This window comes from Eptatretus burgeri, chromosome 7 (genome assembly GCF_056783735.1).
Source record: "Eptatretus burgeri isolate ZD-2024b chromosome 7, Ebu_testis_v1, whole genome shotgun sequence".
Classification (NCBI taxonomy): domain Eukaryota; kingdom Metazoa; phylum Chordata; class Myxini; order Myxiniformes; family Myxinidae; genus Eptatretus; species Eptatretus burgeri.
In genome coordinates, this window is record NC_140967.1 from 25173087 (window position 1) to 25188497 (window position 15411).

A 15411-nucleotide genomic window follows, 5' to 3' on the forward strand; every position below is an offset into this window, starting at 1 on the left:
CTGCCACCCCTATCCCTTTCCCTGCCACCCCGATCCCTGTCCCTTTCCCTCTCCCTGCCACCCCCATCCGATCCCTCTACCTGCCACCCCTTTCCCAATCCCTTTCCCTGCCATATCCCTCCTCCTGCTCCCCCACCATCTCCCTCTGTTAAGGGGACTGTTCAGGACTAACGGATTATTTTTGAATAAGAAACTGTTTCGCCATTGTGTAGCATGTACAAATCAGATTCGGAGTGAGCCAACCGGAGGGTGCAAAGGTCGCTGCATGTGCGAGCATGCATGCATGGAGGCGCGCCTTTACCAGGTAGGTCGCATGGGTTTTAAATGCTCATGCCCGGTTTTATATCGAACCCGGTAGTTTAAAAGAAAATGTTGCCGTTTGGGCATGTTTTATCGCCCTTCTCTTCCCCTCCCCTCACGCCATGGAGTTTCCTCGCTCACAATGGCCCAGTCACAAGCGCTGATACGTGACGTAACCTGATGCTATACCGTATATCTCTCCCCCCCCTTCCTCCTCTCCCTCGCCCCCATCCCCCACACTCCTTTATTTTGCAGGAAGATGGCTCCTACTCGTGGATGTATGAGAAGCAAAACCACAAGCAAACACAGCAGTAATAGCTGCATTCTGCCCTCCCGAACCTCTTTTCGTGTTTACTTCAGTCGGTTGTCCGTGGAATCTGGTGCAGGAGGACACAGTTCAAGCCTAGGAAACCTTTGTCGCTCCTGTGTGAAGCGGGGCCATCGCCATGAAATACAAAACACACAGGAAATGGCGCTCTGTGTTGAGGCGCGGCGGCGGTGATGGTCATGTTTAACCCTCGACCAGTCAAAGATCCCCGGGGGGTTAAATATCACGGCAAGGTCAGCTTTCGTCTTATCGAAGCGACAGGTCTTATTTTCATAAGACAGGTCAATCAACAGCTTGGAAAATAATTGAAACATGGCTCATTGTAATTTACTCCCCATGGGGAATACCATATGCTAATGATGATGTCATCAGTGCCTTCATTATGACGTCATAATTTGACAAGTACAACACTTGATCCAGTCAGTAAGAAAAAAACAAAGTTCTGCAATTGTTGATCCGATTGACACGAAATTTTGACGATAGGTCAAATAGCACCGCCTCTTGTCGACATTGATAATGATAATTATGACGTCATAGGTCACATGGTCTCGCAGCCATATTGGCTCAAAGAATAAAAATTTTTAAAAAACTTTAAACAAGAGTTGGCTCACACAAAGTCCTTCTCAAGACCGTGCAGGGTTTGTATTCTATGAATACCATGTAGTTTTCCAAAGTACAAAGCTTGCATTTTGCCATAGCATATCGCTGTCCAATGCAATTTATTTCGTAGCACATTGAAAAGGACAAAATGGTGATTAATTGAAAAACAACCTGTAAATTCCTATAGCAAGAGAAAAATCTCTGAGGGGTGGGGGAAAGGTGGGGGAGGGGGAGGGTTGATGGTTCAACAGTTTTGGAAAGGAATCAAAAGGAACAAAATAAACGGAACACGGTCTTTCGAACTCTTTGGCTTGTGATCTGGAAGGAGGCCTGTGAGTAATGGAATGTACAATTAAGACATGTCCAATGATAAACAACGAGGTGCTGCTTGGATTCACCCACCAGCTCAAATCAAATGCATCATAGGAGATCAAGAAAGTTTCACAAACATTCCTTCATCACAATCACTTATCTTTGTATTTCATCCTCAAATCCTGTATAATACGTACAAGGTCATAACACTTGTATCCCAATTTTTTTTAATCCAACATTACTTTTGCATAAAAGATTCTTCCAATGTTCTCTATAATAGCTATCATCTGGCAGTTGAAATTCATCCGAACATTATACCATCAGCTGTCCCCCCCCCCACTCCACCCCCGGTTAAATGTATGGAAACTGTCGTTCACCACTCCCCCCCCCCACCCCTTCCAAACCAAAAATCTATTTTAAGAGTTTCAAGCTACAAAACTGATGTGGAATCCTTACATCTTCGTGTCAATTCATCACTTTTCTGTACATCACAAAAAAACAAATTGGTGTTGGGGGGATGGGGGGTGCAGGGGGGGGAGCTGATATATACTTCTTTTCTTTTGAGAATTTCAAATATCAAGAAGAGGAATCAAACCACACCAGAGGTAAGTTTATCTGAAGCTCTCTCTCAAAAACCAAAGTTGTAATGGCGAAGGTGAAACCAAAAGTGAACCATTTATTTGTTATCCAACGGTAGCATTTGTTAACTGCAAAGGCTGTAAGTCTACCTGAAAAAGGTAACAGTCTGGATAAAAATAGAAACATCAATTATATCCTACATTGGGGATCATTGGATTTGAAAGAGCAAAAGTTAGAATTTTTTCCAATACGATAAAGCATTTTAACCACAGGTTGACATCCTAACTTGTGAGTCAACCCCAGTTGTAAGATTTCTGCTTTACAATTTTTTTTTGTCCATTTTATCAAAAGGTAAATTGTGAGACACCCCACCATCACACATCCAAAACTAGAACGGGCACTCATAGAGCGCATACCTTCGCCGCCACTACTTTTTTTGTTCTTGGTATGAGTGTGGGGAACTGGTTTCATATGAATGGTCTTATGACACAAACCACATATCTATAATGTCATGAGCCCCCCCCGACTTTCGGGGGCTACGGACTAAACAACAATCAACTCAGGTCGTTTTGGCGAGTCTTCACTCGCAAGCTCGGTGAATACAAAGTTTCAACAATAGAAGGTAATCTTGTTTGATGCTGGTTTCATGCAAATCGAATAAGAATTGACTGAGTTATGCCGAAAACCGCATATTTTTCAAGGGCGTGACCCCCCCCCCGACATTTTACCCCCAACCGGTGACATGTGTTATGACGTCATTGTGTCACAAGATTGGGCATTAAATTCTGAACATTTTGGTGCTGGGTTCATGTAAAGCGGACAAGAATTGACCGCGTTATGACAAAAACCGCATATTTTTCAAGGTCGTGACCCCCCTGACCTTTGACCCCTAACCGGTAACAAGAGTATGGGTGTCATTGTGTCATATTGCATATCACAAGATGAGGCGTTGAATTCTGAACATTTTGGCGTTAGTTGCATGCAAATTGATTAAAAATTGACCGCGTTATCGTAAAAAGACGATTTTGACCTTTTCGTGACCTTGACTTTTGACCCGAACGATCCCAAAATCTAATCGAATGCTTCCTGGCTAATAACCAATCATCCCACCAAATTTCATGCAATTCGGTTTAATACTTTTGAGTTATACGAATCACAAGATTACAAATAAATAAATAAATAAATAAATAAATAAATAAATACACGCCGACCAAAACATAACCTTTCGCAGAATGCGAAGGGAATGGGAGATACCAATCGATTCTGAAGGTTTAACATCAAGGCATTCGAAGAACAAACTGATGCATTCAAAACTGATGGCTCCTTCAAACAAGTTGTAGTCCTGACAAAATGTTTAATTCAAGTTTGTGGTATCATTCCTTTACCCATGCCTTTTGATGGTCCAAGAGCATTAGGTCAAAATAGGCCCTAACCAGGACATTTTTGGTAACAAGCTGATTTTTTCAGGATAGGTCCAGGAATATGTCTAGAATAACATACTAAAAGTCCTCATAAATCCTCCTTGAGCGTTTTCCGCAATCCAAGATGGCGTCCAAAATGGCCGCCTCTTCTGTTTTTCTCATAACTTTGCAAGCAGGTTTCCCCAAAACACACTTTAAATGTCTACATATATGTTTTGAAGTATGAGGAACTCATTAGAATACATCTTAAGAGATGCTGAAGCACGCAAGTACCAATAAGACCTCTTGAGTTCTTCCAAAAGTCCAGGCAGAAGCAGACGCCGACACCCTGATTGTCTCCACAGCACTAGCACTGGCAGAGTCAGAACATGTGCCAGTTGCTGTCGTTGGTACGGACACAGACTTACTGGTAATGCTAGTTGCTCGGGCAACCTCTTCCACAGATGTGTACATGATATGCCGCAGTAATCCTGTCACGGTCTTCAACATTCATGAGATTCAGCATGCCATAGGGGACACAAGAAATCACTTGATGTTTCTTCATGCTGTGACGGGATGTGACACGGTCTCTGCGATCTATCGTCAGGGCAAGCGTAAAGCTTTCAACATGGTGCACAAGAAGCGGGACTACGACTTGCTGGATACCTTCACAAACAGTGGAAGCACCCATGACGAGGTGGAAAAAGCTGGGGAAGGCTTCATTCTTAAGCTTTATGGAGCCAGCAGTTTTGAATCTCTTGATGACTACCGTCACATCGCATACAAACGGGCAATCGGTCGCAGTTCCCTGAGTTCATCCTTTCAGCTGGAAAGTCTACCTCCAACTAGTGCTGCAGCAAAGCAACATTCATATCGCGCCTATCTTACCATCCAGGAATGGATGGGTAACTCCTTATCTCCAACAGAATGGGGCTGGCGATTTCAGGATGGGACTCTTACCCCGGTAGAAACAGACATTGCTGTTGCACCCGACACTTTGCTGAACATGGTGGCATGTGGGTGTAAACCAGATGGTTGCAGAAGCATGACATGTAGCTGCAAGAAACTTGGGCTCTTTTGTACCTCAATGTGCAGTAAATGCAGTGGTCTCAATTGCAACAATACAGCACCAACTCTTATAGATGCCGATGATGATATTACCCCAACTTCAGAGGACATCAACATTGAAGATACAGCATCCGACGATGAAGACAATGACTGATGCAACTATGTGTGTGCATGCGTAAGGTAAAGATTCATCTGAAACTTTTGAGGTTTGAATCTCTAGCATGATCTTGTTTTGAATGTCTTTGCCTCTTGAAACAGGCTAAAACAGCAGTGTGTTGATAAGTGGCGGACATTTTGAGCACCATTTGAATTTCAGAAAGAACTTCAGCGGTTTTATTGTTTCCTTTGTACTTCAAAGTATCTGAATGAGTTCCTTATTTCTCAAGACATAATATATTTAGAGATTTAAAGTGCATATTGAGGTAACTTAGTCACAGGGTCATGAGAAAAACAGGAAATTGCAACCATCTTTGGCGCCATTTTGGATTTTGGGACTAGTTCAAGTAGTTTTATTGGTATAGATGTATTGTATTGAGTTCCTTATACTTCAAAACATATGTGTAGACATTTAAAATGTGTTATAGGTAAACCTACTTGCAAAGTTATGAGAAAAACAGGAAATGGCGGCCATTTTGGACGCCATTTTGGATTGCGGAAAACGCTCAAGGAGGATTCATGAGGACTTTTAGTATGTTATTTCACACACATTCCTGGACCTTTCCTGAAAAAAATCAGCTTGTTACCAAAAATGTCCAGGTTAAACCCTAATGCTCTTCGACTATGAGGGCTTTCGGCATCCACAAGTCAGGAGGTTCTAGTCAGTATAAATTTACACTGGACATGTTGCTTGCTACTAGATCGTAGGTCGTAGCCAAAGCAGCACTGATCAAACATTTCAATGAGAGAGTTCGTAGAACACCTTACCCCGTGCAGTCTTGAAATACAAGCACATGAGCGGAGTCTGCGAGCAGCAAATATGATTGGTCGTGACACCGTAAAATGCTGTAATATTTTGTCCAAGTACTGCTAGATGGAAGGGTTTTGAATGTGCGAAGAAGGTGATTTGTGTTCTCCTGTGTTAAGGTGTATAATTCAATTGAACTTAAGAAAAAAAGATTTTAAAGGTTGCAGAAAAAAATAATTTGGAAGTTTCCCACCATTATTAATGCTGCATCTTTTCCACCACCTTATTTAACACCGCGTTTGCTGTTTGTGTCCTTTATGACATCGCTAAAAACAGTAAGTTTCCTGTTTGCATATGATTTTCAATGTCGATTGACTGCCAAAGAGAGCTAAAAAATATTAATAATAATAATAATAATAATAACAAGGCTTGCCTCCATTTTAACAAATTTCAACACCATCACCCACCCTGTCACATGATATGGGTTTTCCGAGTTAGAAAGTTAGTTCAAGTCTGCAATGGGGTCCAGCTATGGGGTCCCTCATGTTATCTCAATGAAGGATTGAAAAGCCCAGAGCAATATATGATAGAGAAAGAAACTTCACATTGGACAAATCAAGGCTGGACAAATTTTCAAGTCCCCAAAAAAGTCCAATAACTCCACATTTGCATATTAATGTAAATGGCGAACTTGTAGAACGTTAAAATATCTTCCAGAATTTGTGGTCACTTTTTGTCTGTCTTCTTTGGTTTTCATTTTACGACATGTCAAAAATGGGTGATTTTCAACTTTGGGGGGCTCTGGGGCCTCACTGGGGTAAAATACAGACATAGTGTAAACATATTTGGAGTCCCCTCTTCAAGGCCTATCAGAACCTGTCATTAAATTGTTTCAACTCTCATTTGCATATTTGGCATATTTAATGAGGCGAATCGGCATCATTTTAATCATATAAATTATGCAAAGATTTCGACGAAATTAACAACTTAACATTCCAATGGAACCTCGCAAATGTGTGCAAAAGTTTGAGGCTGTCGTGTTATCCCTTCTGGAGAAGAAGATGTTTATAGGTTTTGGAGAAAATCCAATATGACCGCCATACCACGTGACCTACGTCAGCAAAATTTTGAAACTATATACGTCAGGTGGAGAGTTATTAAATGGATAAGTTTCATTCAATTTCAGCCAAGCGTTGTTTTCATTTTATGACATTTCAAAAATTGGTCATTTTAAACTTTGGGGGGCTCTGGGGGCTCACTGGGGTCAAATACAGACATCGTATAAATATATTGGAAGTCCCCTGTTTATATCCTATCTAAATCTGTCATTATATCTTTTCAACTCTCATTTGCATATTTTGCATATTTAATGAGGCAAATCAGCATCATTTAAAATCATATAAATTAAATAACGATTTTGACTAAATTAACAAGTTAACATTATCATGGAATAGTGGACATGTGTGCAAAAGCTTGAGGCTGTTGGATTATCCCTTCTGGAGAAGATGTTTTTAGGTTTTGGAGAAAATCCAATATGGCCGCCATACCACGTGACCTACGTCATCAAAATTTTCAAAGTATAAACTTCAGGTGGAGAGTAATTAAATTGATAAGTTTCATTGAATTTACTCCAAGCGTTGTTTTCATTTTATGACATTTAAAAAATGGGTCATTTTCAACTTTGGGGGGCTCTGGGGGCTCACTGGGGTCAAATACAGACATCGTATAAATATATTGGGAGTCCCCTGTTTATTTGCTATCTAAATTTGTCATTAAATTTTTTGAACTCTCATTTGCATATTTTTCATATTTAATGAGGCGAATCGGCATAATTTTAAATCATATTAATTATGTAACGATTTCGACCAAATTAACATTAGCATGGAACAATGCAAATGTGTGCAAAAGTTTGAGGCTGTCGTGTTGTCCGTTCTGGAGAAGAAGATGTTTTTAGGTTTTGGATAAAATCCAATATGGCCGCCATACCACGTGACCTACGTCATCAAATGTTTCCTAGTATAAACTTCAGGTGGTGAGTAATAATCCTGTTAAGTTTCGTTCAATTTCATCGAACAGTTTTCCCTCCAGATCCGCCACAAAATCGGTCAGTAGAACATAAAAACGCCTTTAATAATAATAATAATAATACTAACGATTTCAATAGAGCTTCAGCCATGCTTGAAGCCCGAATAATAATAATAATAACTAGAACTGCCACTTTATAACTGCTGGCAGTGATGACCGGGTACCCAGTCCGTCCGCCTTTGATACAACATGGGACTTTGTGCAGATGACAGTCGCAAAGTTTCGCATTCATCGGGAAAGTGATTCCAGAAAAAAACATTATTGAAGAGTGATACAAACAGAGGCCTGCTTCGATATGGCGTGGGACTGAAGAGCTACGAACCGGGCAGCACAAAGTGTTCAATTTCCTTATTACTGGCGAACAGATTCAAATAATTAAATAATTCTGGCTGCCAAACCACGTGACCGATCAGGTTGAAATTTTAAACTTTTGTTTCGCATGTCGGCTGAATTACAAATGTGGAGTTTCATATATATAGAAGCAGCGGTTCCAGAGTAAACATTAATTAATATTTATCCTTCAATCCAAGATGGCGGCCAAACCATGTGACTTGTTATGTCATAATTTTCACCACATGTGCAAACACGATCGGAGACGATAAGTGCAAATTTTCGCTTCGCTTGGTTAAGCAGTTCCAGAGAAAACATTATTTAATATTTTTCTTAAAACCAACATGGCTGCCAAACCCTGGGGCCGATCCCGTTGAAATTTCAAACCCTCATTCCGCATGACTGTTCCAGCATAAAGGTGATGTTTCACATTGATTGATGCAGTTGTTCCAGAGTAAACATTAATTAATATTTTTCCTTCAATCCACTATGGCTGCCAAACGTTGCGTCGTACCTCAAAAGGGGGTGAGAACTTTTTATTCGTCATGGAGAAGCGGTCATAGTGGTGGAGTTTCGCCTGGATCTGTTCAGTCGTGTCAGAGAAAAAGACGTTTTAAGATATTATTTTTCAATCCAAGATGGCTGACGAACCATGTGACCTATGACATCACAAGTTTATATTCTGCTTCCAACTGGGTATTGGAACACGTGTGTGAAGTTTCGTGTTAATCGGTAAAGGTGCGTTTTTCTATCCAAGATGGCCGCCAAACCATGTGACGTGTGACATCATAATTTTTAACTCTCGTGCAGACACGATGGTAGATGATAATTGCAAACTTTCGATTCGTTAGGTTAAGCGGTTCCAGAGAAAACATTATTTAATATTTTTCTTAAATCCAAGATGGCGGCCAAACCGTGTGACTTATCAATTCGAAATTAACAAACTTATATCGCCTACGTGTCCCGAATATACTTCTGAAATCTGCCCTTCATCCGACCAGCGCTTCTGGAGAAGAAGATGTTTGAAGGTTTTAGGGTTTTTTCAAGATGGCCGCCAAACCATGTGACGTATCAACAACAAATTAACAAACTTGAGAAAGGACCTCATGGGGAATATATGTGTTAAGTTTCGTCTTGATCTGTCTTGCCCTTCTGGAGAAGAAGATTTTTAAAATTTATTCATTTTCAATCCAAGATGGCTGCCGAACCTTGTGACCTATGATATCATAAATTTAAATTCTGCTTTCCATCGTCGACCCGAACAGGTGTGTGAAGTTTCGTGTAAATCGGATAAAGTCTATTTTTCTATCCAAGATGGCCGCCAAACCATGTGACTTCTGAGGTAAAAAATTTTTACCATGTATGCAGACTTGAACGTGGAAGGCACTTGCAAATTTTCGCTTCGATGGCTTATGAAATACCAGAGAAAACATTATTTAATATTTTTCTTAAATCCAACATGGCGGCCAAACCATGTGACCTATCACTTTGAAATTAACAAACTTGCATCGCATACATGTCACGAATATAATGCTGAAATCTCGCCTTCATTGGACCAGCGCTTCTGGAGAAGATGTTTGAAGGTTTTAGGGTTTTTTCAAGATGGCTGCCAAACCATGTGACGTATCAATAACAAATTAACAAACTTGAAAGAGGACTTCAGGGGGAATGTGCGTGTAAAGTTTCGCCTCAATCTGCATAGCCGTTCTGGAGAAGAAGATTTTTAAAATTTATTCATTTTCAATCCAAGATGGCTGCCGAACCTTGTGACCTATGATATCATAAATTTAAATTCTGCTTTCCATCGTCGACCCGAACAGGTGTGTGAAGTTTCGTGTAAATCGGATAAAGTCTATTTTTCTATCCAAGATGGCCGCCAAACCATGTGACTTCTGAGGTAAAAATGTTTTACCATGTATGCAGACTTGAACGTGGAAGGCACTTGCAAATTTTCGCTTCGATGGCTTATGAAATACCAGAGAAAACATTATTTAATATTTTTCTTAAATCCAACATGGCGGCCAAACCATGTGACCTATCACTTTGAAATTAACAAACTTGCATCGCATACATGTCACGAATATAATGCTGAAATCTCGCCTTCATTGGACCAGCGCTTCTGGAGAAGAAGATGTTTGAAGGTTTTAGGGTTTTTTCAAGATGGCTGCCAAACCATGTGACGTATCAATAACAAATTAACAAACTTGAAAGAGGACTTCAGGGGGAATGTGCGTGTAAAGTTTCGCCTCAATCTGCATAGCCGTTCTGGAGAAGAAGATTTTTTAAAAAAAAACACTAAAAAACAAGATGGCGGCCGAATTACGTCATCGATGACGTCAAGAAAAACATTTTCGTCAGTGATTTTTGGCGTAGATGATGCTCAGAATTTTTCAGATTTTTCCCATATGGCGTTCTACTTGACGAATTTTCACCGGTATATCGCTTCACCTATGACATCATGAAAAATCACACGTGTTCCCCATCGGGAGCTTAGTAAAATGTATCGAGCGAAAAATTTTTCCATTGCACGGTTTCTGAGATACAGAGGTCCAAAGTTTATCGTTTTTTTCAAGATGGCGCCCGCACCACGTGACCAATGACGTCATAATTATAACGTGATTGTGCTATCAAAAAAGATACACACTGTGGTGAAAATTTTGTCTCGATCGGACTTAGTCTCCCAGAGAAAATGGTTTTTAAAGCGAAAAAGGGTGCAAAATGCCGGCGGAAAAAGAAAAATAATAACTAGAACTGCCACTTTATAACTGCTGGCAGTGATGACCGGGTACCCAGACGTGTCGGCCTTTGATACAACATGGGACTTTCTGCAGATGACAGTCGCAAAGTTTTGCATTGAAAGAATAAGCGGTGCCAGAGAAAACATTATTTAATAGTGATACAAACACAGGCCTGCTTCGAGACGGCACGGAACAGATGAGTTACGAACCGGGCAGCACAAAGCATTCAATTTCGTTATTACTGGCTTCCAGATTCAAATAATTAAATAATTCTGGCTCCCAAACCGCGTGACCGATAAGGTTGAAATTTTAAACTTTTATTTCGCATGTCACCTGAATTATAAATCTGAAGTTTCGCATATATAGAGGCAGCGGTTCCAGAGTAAACATTAATTAATATTTATCCTTCAATCCAAGATGGCGGCCAAACCATGTGACTTGTGATGTCATAATTTGCACCACGTGTGCAAACACGATGGTGGATGATAACTGCAAATTTTCGCTTCTCCAGGTTAAGCAGTTCCAGAGAAAACATTATTTAATATTTTTCTTAAAACCAACATGGCTGCCAAACCCTGGGCCCGATCGCGTTGAAATTTCAAACCCTCATTCCGCATGAGCGTTCCACCATAAACTTGATGTTTCACATTTATTGATGCAGTAGTTCCAGAGTAAACATTAATTAATATTTTTCCTTCAATCCAATATGGCTGCCAAACGTTGCATCGTACCTCAAAAGGGGGTGGGAACTTTTATTCGTCATGGAGAGGCGGTCATAGTGGTGGAGTTTCGCCTGGATCTGTTCAGCCGTTTCAGAGAAAAAGACGTTTGAAGATATTGTTTTTCAATCCAAGATGGCTGACGAACCATGTGACCTATGACATCAGAAATGTATATTCTGCTTCCAACTGGGTATTGGAACACGTACGTGAAGTTTCGTGTTAATCGGTAAAGGTGCGTTTTTCAATCCAAGATGGCCGCCAAACCATGTGACGTGTGACATCATAATTTTTTACCAAGCGTGCATACTGCCTGCTAGATGATAATTACAAATTTTCGATTCGTTTGGTTAAGCGGTTCCAGAGAAAACATTATTTAATATTTTTCTGAAATCCAAGATGGCGGCCAAACCATGTGACTTATCAATTCGAAATTAACAAACTTATATCGCCTTCCTGTCCCGAATATAGTTCTGAAATCTCCCCTTCATTGGGCCAACGCTTCTGGAGAAGAAGATGTTTGAAGGTTTTCGGGTTTTTTCAAGATGGCCGCCAAACCATGTGACCGATCAAAAACAAATTAACAAACTTGAGAAAGGACCTCATGGGGAATATATCTGTGAAGTTTCGTCTTCATCTGTCTTGCCCTTCTGGAGAAGAAGATTTTTAAAATTTATTCATTTTCAATCCAAGATGGCTGCCGAACCTTGTGACCGAGGATATCATGAATTTAAATTCTGCTTTCCATCGTCGACCCGAACAAGTGTGTGAAGTTTTGTGTAAATCGGATAAAGTCTATTTTTCTATCCAAGATGGCCGCCAAACCATGTGACTTCTGAGGTAAAAATTTTTTACCATGTATGCAGACTTGAGCGAGGAAGGCACTTGCAAATTTTCGCTTCGATGGCTTATGAAATACCAGAGAAAACTTTATTTAATATTTTTCTTAAATCCAACATGGCGGCCAAACCATGTGACCTATCACTTTGAAATTAACAAACTTGCATCGCATACATGTCACGAATATAGTTCTGAAATCTCGCCTTCATTGGACCAGCGCTTCTGGAGAAGAAGATGTTTGAAGGTTTTAGGGTTTTTTCAAGATGGCCGCCAAACCATGTGACGTATCAACAACAAATTAACAAACTTGAAAGAGGACCTCAGGGGGAATGTGCGTGTAAAGTTTCGCCTTAATCTGCATAGCCGTTCTGGAGAAGAAGATTTAAAAAAAAAAAACACTAAAAAACAAGATGGCGGCCGAATTACGTCATCGATGACGTCAAAAAACATTTTCGTCAGTGATTTTTGGCGTAGATGATGCTCAGAATTTTTCAGATTTTTCCCATATGGCGTTCTACTTGACGAATTTTCACCGGTATATCGCTTCACCTATGACGTCACGAAAAATCACACGTGTTCCCCATAGGGAGCTTAGTAAAATGTATCAAACGAAAATTTTTTCCATTGCACGGTTTCCGAGATACAGATGTCCAAAGTTTATCGCTTTTTTCAAGATGGCGACCGTACCACGTGACCAATGACGTCATAATTATAACGTGATTGTGCTATCAAAAAAGATACATACTATGGTGAAAATTTCCTGTCGATCGGACTTAGTGTTCCAGAGAAAATGATTTTTAAAGCGAAAAAGGGTGCAAAATGCCGGCGGAAGAATAATAATAATAATGCGTAATAATAAACAGAAGAAAAACAATAGGGTACCCTGTACTCACAGGGTACCCTAATAAACAGAAGAAAAACAATAGGGTACCCTGTACTCACAGGGTACCCTAAAAATTCATTCCTCTCTACACATGCACAATGGGGGCAAATTCAGAGCCCAAGTACTGTTAAACGAGTCTTTCGATTAGTGTGCAAAATACAACGTTCAATAGAAATTAAGGGCTTACGGGATGGCCGAGAGGTACACAAGCTCACCTCTTAGCTGTCCAGCCTGGGTTTGAATCCCAAGCCAGCTGTTAACTGTCATCCCGATGTTTCACAGGCAGGGCGATTCATCAATATTTGTGCCGTCGCTCGGATGGACGTTAAACGGACGTCGCATCTGCCAGCATTAGTTGGTGGACATGAAAGATCCCATGACGTCCTTCACCAAGAGTAGGTGAGCAATTGCAGACAGCGTGAACAACTGACAAAATTCCCGCCTAAACCAGCAGATTAGCCTAACTCGAGGCAATGCACCAGCGGCACAGCCATGCCCTCAGCCAATGGCACTACCCTGCAGCATTGTGCTGCATACAAACGAACAATGGAAATCAAATTGCTCCTCGATCATAAACTGACGTTTGTGGACAGACGTGCAGAGAACAAACTGCTTGAACCTACTTTGCTTCATGGACGTGGGGTAACAATATATTTAAGAAATCCGATTGACCTTGGCCTTCGTTTTAAACTAGCCCTTCTCAAAATGCCCCCCACAACCATTACCTGCATGAAGCGCCATACGCACACAAGCCCCCATCTTGTGATGTTCATCTTCACAGAGACCCGTTATCTTGCGTGGTAGGAGTGTTCCATCTGAATAAATGAATTGGCTCACCAGCAGCACATCCTGCAGATAAATGTATGCAATAAATTCACAAGTCCCTTGTATGAAACATTACATTCATCTGAAAAAAAAATCTACTAAATATCAATTCACAAATGTAATGCTAAAAAAAATTCAGGCATAAATCACACTTCATCAACATTGCCAACTAATTACTCTAATGAGGGAAATGTTAAAATGCTATTCTTATTGAGAAATTAAAAAAAGATAGATCAAAAAGTTGTCTCTTCTGTTGCAACTTGCTGTTTATTTCCAGATGTTTCAATGAAGGGAAGGAAGGACATGTGGTTTGATGTTCTTCCTTTTTCATTATTTCTTGCCGTCAAATAAATTCTGCCTTTTTTTTTGCCCTTCTCCCACTCCGACGTCCCTGGTAGTATAACCATGGCTGGCAGTGCTCACTCACCTCTAAGCTTTCAAACCTGGGTTTGAATCTCGGCCCAGCTATAAACTGTCATGCTGGTGTTTTGAATGCAGGACAATTCATCAACGCGTGACAGATGTCCCTCGGAATGACGTTGATCTGGAGGAGCCACATGCTGGCATAAGTTGGTAGACTTTAAAGACCGCCACTGCATCTTTTGCGAAGACCTGAGCCACCGGTCTGTGAAAGACTTCGGGCCAAAAACGTTCCCCGACTGACCCCACACGAAGGTGAGAATAATAGTTAGTGGTTAAAAACACAAGTTGGAGTAGTGGTGTGGTATATGTATTTACAGGGAAACGGTTTTAACGCGGAGGTGCCTTGCATTGTTAGTCCAGTACGTACCATAAAACTCTGACATTCGCGGGGAATATGTTCTTGAAAACTGCCACGAATCATGAATCTGCAAATATCAGGACAAAGTGAATGGGAAAAAGGGGGTTAGGTTCACTGGGGGGAGGGGGAACGAGTGGGGGGGGGGGCTAGTGATTCATAAGGGAAACTTTTAAAAGTTTAAGAACACCAGTGCACATAATTGGTTTCATTGAGAATGATTAATACAAATAAAAATAAAAATACTGTAAACATTTCCAAAACGTGAGTTAACTCTTGCTGCGAGTGCATGTTATTTTAATGAAAATGAACAGTTTGTTTTCCTTCGATCTTGTGTAGTCCCTAAAACGTGTTTTGATGCTAGTTTCCAAGTTAAATACTTGGAGTCGAAGCTTGAACGAAGGTAGACATTGAGTTTAAAGTGCCTCTAGATATAGAACACTGCTCTGGTGTGGAATGTGGTACACCCCCTTTCAAATTTTTCACCTTTTGTTGCCTTATAGTCTGGAATTGAATTGCAATAAATCAGACTTTCCCCACCATTTATTTACACATCGTAACCCACAACTTCCAAATGAAAAAGAAATTATACAAATTTCAGAAAATTAATTAAAAATACAAAACTAGAATATCTTGGTTGGATAAGTGTCCACCCCCTTATCTATCTATAAATACAGCAACGTGTGTGCGTGTGTGTGTGTGTGTGTGTGTGTGTGTGTGTG

General features: G+C 40.5%; 1 protein-coding gene and 1 long non-coding RNA gene across 3 annotated transcripts in view; one reads left to right on the forward strand and one right to left on the reverse strand.

Annotated features, from left to right (window-relative positions):
* Window positions 1-15411, reverse strand: part of LOC147022841 (uncharacterized) — a 22973-nt gene continuing 7562 nt past the window's right edge. For both annotated transcript variants that reach the window (XR_015059939.1, XR_015059940.1), the window contains exons 2-4: window positions 14702-14759; window positions 13812-13935; window positions 1-1558 (exon numbers count right to left, since the gene is read on the reverse strand). This is a non-coding gene — a long non-coding RNA (uncharacterized LOC147022841). The remainder of the gene's footprint in view (window positions 1559-13811; window positions 13936-14701; window positions 14760-15411) is intronic.
* Window positions 14354-15411, forward strand: part of LOC147022842 (toll-like receptor 1) — a 22001-nt gene continuing 20943 nt past the window's right edge. Inside the window, exon 1 of the mRNA XM_085887727.1 lies at window positions 14354-14586. The gene's annotated coding sequence lies outside the window, so the exon portion shown is untranslated. The remainder of the gene's footprint in view (window positions 14587-15411) is intronic.